Raw genomic sequence first — 3,878 nt, forward strand, 5'->3', positions numbered from 1 at the left:
AAAAATTATTTTAAAGGTGATTTACAAAAACTCACCAGAAATCGTTCAAAATTTTTCATAATCGGCGATTTTAACGCTAAACATCGATCATGGTCCATTGTAGGATCAACAGGCCCGGGTTTTCTACCACGTCTTGGGGCATCAGTAAATGTGTACTCTTCACAATACTTCCGCAATGCGGTTTGAACTGCTCCGACACTTATACCTTCTTCTCTGGATAATTTTCTTATAGAAAGACCACTCACGGTGCCCCATTTGTGCACAATTCGCTTTCTTTGCTCGGGAGAAAGGCCACGCATTTTCAAAATTTCGCACTAAATGTTAGAAAAAATGACAGCAACCGTTTCTTTTGGATGTAAACAACAGGACGCAGCCAACGTTTGGTTGAGTACTGCACGTTATTTGAAACGACGGTTGATCATAAGTGTATTTATAATTATCGTAACGGTCTATAACAGATCAAAGTCATGTATGTAATTGATCACACATGCTGATTTTGACTCTGACCGTCTTCCAATAACTTTTTCTGTATCACATGAATCAGTTTTAAACCCTATGAGCTCTGTTTTTAATTATAACAAGGCTACTTTGGGAAAGATACAAAACTCATATTGAAAGAAATTTCAATAATGAGCTTGATTTGCAAAACGAAGTGAATATTGATTCCGCTTTGGAAGCGTTAAAATGTGCAATTGTTGATGCCAGGAATTATTCTGTTCCAAAGGCTCAAGTGAAATTTGATTCACCAATAATTGACGAAAATCTTCAACTTCTAATTCGTTTGAAAAATGTCCGCAGACGTCAATATAAACGTTCTCGTGACCCTGTTTTTAAAATTATTTATAAAGATTTACAGAAAGAGAATAAACATAGATTTACTCTTCTGAGAAATCAAAATTTTGAGACTAAAGTTGAAAAATTGAAACCATATTCAAAACCCTTCTGGAAGCTGTCGAAGATTCTCAAGAAACCTTCAAAGCTATTCCAGTTTTAAAAGATGGTGAACGTTTTCTTGTATCCAACAAAACGCTAAATTGAATGAGAATAATTCAATTATTATAAATTTCAAAAATATGAAAGTACCTGGTGACGATGGAATCTTTAACATATAAATCAAACATCTCCCTGAGAGCACAATGGAATTTTTAGTTAAAATTTTCAATTGCTGCTTCAAAATTGCATATTTTCCCAAATTATGGAAAAATGCAAAAATAACTCCAATTTTGTAGCCGGATAAGAATCCAGCTGAAGTTTCAAGTTATCGACCAATCAATTTGCTTTCTTGAATAAGTAAACTGTTTGAAAGAATTATTCTTAACAGAATGATGTCACACATCAACGAAAATTCAATTTTTGCAGATGAACAGTTTGGATTTCGCCATGGGCATTCCACTACTCATCAATTGCTTAGAGTTACTAATATGATACGAGCCAACAAATCTGAAGGTTATTCCACTGGAGCTGCTCTTTTAGACATAGAGAAAGCATTCGACAGTGTTTGGCATAAAGGTTTGATTGCAAAATTGCAAACTTTTAATTTTCCAATTTTCCTAATCAAAATTTTAAAAAATTATCTTACTGATCAAACTCTGCAGGTTGTCTATCAGAATTCAAAATCTGATAGATTTCCTGTCAGAGCAGGTGTGCCTCAAGGTTCAGTATTGGGTCCAGTCCTGTACAACATATTCACTTCAGATCTTCCTGATTTGCCTCCAGGATGCACAAAGTCATTATTCTGCGATGACACAAGCATTTTCGTAAAAAGAAAGAGTTTTCGTGTCATATGCAGTCGATTGCAGAATAGTTTAGATATTTTTTCTTCCTACTTGCAAAAGTGGAAAATCTCTCCCAATGCTTCTAAAACTCAAATGATAATTTTTCCGCATAAGCCTAGGGCTTCTTTCCTCAAGCCAAACAATAATCACGTTGTTAAGATGAATGGGGTTATTTTAAGTTGGTCTGACAAGGTTAAGTACTTGGGTCTAATTCACGATAAAAAACTTATTTTCAAAGAGCACATTGAGAGTATACAAGCAAAGTGCATCAAATATACGAGATCCTCTCATTAACAGGAATTCTAAACTTTGTAAGAACAAACTTTTGATATACAAACAAATTTTTAGACCAGCAATGCTTTATGCTGTACCGATCTGGTCAAGTTGCTGTTCAACAAGGAAGTAAACGCTTTAGAGGATTCAGAATAAAATTCTGAAAATGATTTTGAAGCGTTCTCCTTTGTTTGGTACACTCGAATTACATAGACTTACTACTGTTGAACCATTAGAAGCTATGTCAAACAAAATTATTAACAATTTTCGACAAAAATCGTTGCAATCCTCAATTGCTACGATAAGCTCTCTTTATAGTCAATAAGTTAGCAATTAAGTTAGTTGTAACTTTTCATCTTTTTTTTAACAAGTAGGTTTATATCCCTACGAATGATAAGTCCTAATTGCGAAAGCAAACAAATCCTAACAATTAAAATTACAAATTTCTAACAGTGTTGAGAAGTCACCATTTGTGACACTCATACTCATTATTTACTAATATTCATCATAAATACTTAAGCTACTAACAAATCCCCCCCTTTAAAAAAAACTTTTACTTTGTCAAAAAAGGTTAGGTTGTGGAAGAAATAACAAGGAAATAACTAAATTTATGTACATACCCGTAAAATTGTTGATAGCAGAACTAGTATTATGTTTCGTTGGAGTTTCTGTTGTGCACTGCGATCTTGTCATAACATTTTTACTTTGTGATACTACCGCGTACTGTACCATTGGTGAAACAGAAGAATTGTTCGATAATTGTACTAATTTAGAATTGTTTGGTTTAGTATCTAATGACCGCATGATTATGTCGGTATTTTTTTGTGCTATATAATCTTCACTAGCAGCACCTCCTTTAGTTTTCACCTGGTTAAATTTATGTTCTACGCGCAATATGTCGTTTAATGGTAAGTGGGATGACGATAGTTCAGTCATAGATATCGTTGATTTAGCTACCCGAGAAAGTCTTGATCCAGTTTGTATCAAAATAGTAGGAGACATGGTATGATCTGTCGAAGTGTTGATTTTTGTGGTTGAATTGATAATACCAGTATTATCATTTATTCTTGATAGAGCTGTTTGTCCTGACACGCAAGGCTGTTTTATCGACTGTATTTTGCTTTGAGTATGGTCTTTTGTTACATCAACATTTTTTCCTACGTTAGTTACTGCACAGCTTGTATCAGGCACACCTAATTGAGTTTCTGAATTTGTCAAATTGTCTGTTACTACCGTTTGATGCAAAGGAGATTTAGTCGCGGTTGCCACCGCATTTGATAGAGTTACGGTGGAAGCCTTTTGAAGTTTTTTAAAAATTGCTTTTGGCTGAGTTCTGCTTTGACTGTTAGTACATAAATCGGAATTTATTGAGAGAGTATTTCCAATACTCACGGCAGCATGCTGCGTACTAACTTTGGCTATCGATAACGGTTTATTTTGCTGAACCAATAGATTGTCTAAAATTTGTTTTTGCTGCGCTGGGGTCAAAATAGATTGTTGTCCTTTGTGAAAACTTAGCGCGTTGTCAAACGAAGAAGTTAATATCGAACAAGAATCTTTTCTTGTGGAAGTGACTTCTGCGGAACTTGTCTGAAAAAAAGAATGAAAATAGATTTATTCTGAAGGTTAAACATTAGTGCAATATTATCATTTTTTATATCAGCAAATCAAAAATAATAACAATAACAATCAGTGATCATTGGCTTCAATAAAAATAATCGATTGTATCTAATACTACTGTTAACGCATTTCGCTCCAAATCGTCTTAAGGATTGGCAGCACTCTCTCCGAATTAGTTCAGACATTTTGAGTGTGAATATATCACCTAAT

This window comes from Wyeomyia smithii, chromosome 2 (genome assembly GCF_029784165.1).
Source record: "Wyeomyia smithii strain HCP4-BCI-WySm-NY-G18 chromosome 2, ASM2978416v1, whole genome shotgun sequence".
Taxonomy (NCBI): Eukaryota; Metazoa; Arthropoda; class Insecta; order Diptera; family Culicidae; genus Wyeomyia; species Wyeomyia smithii.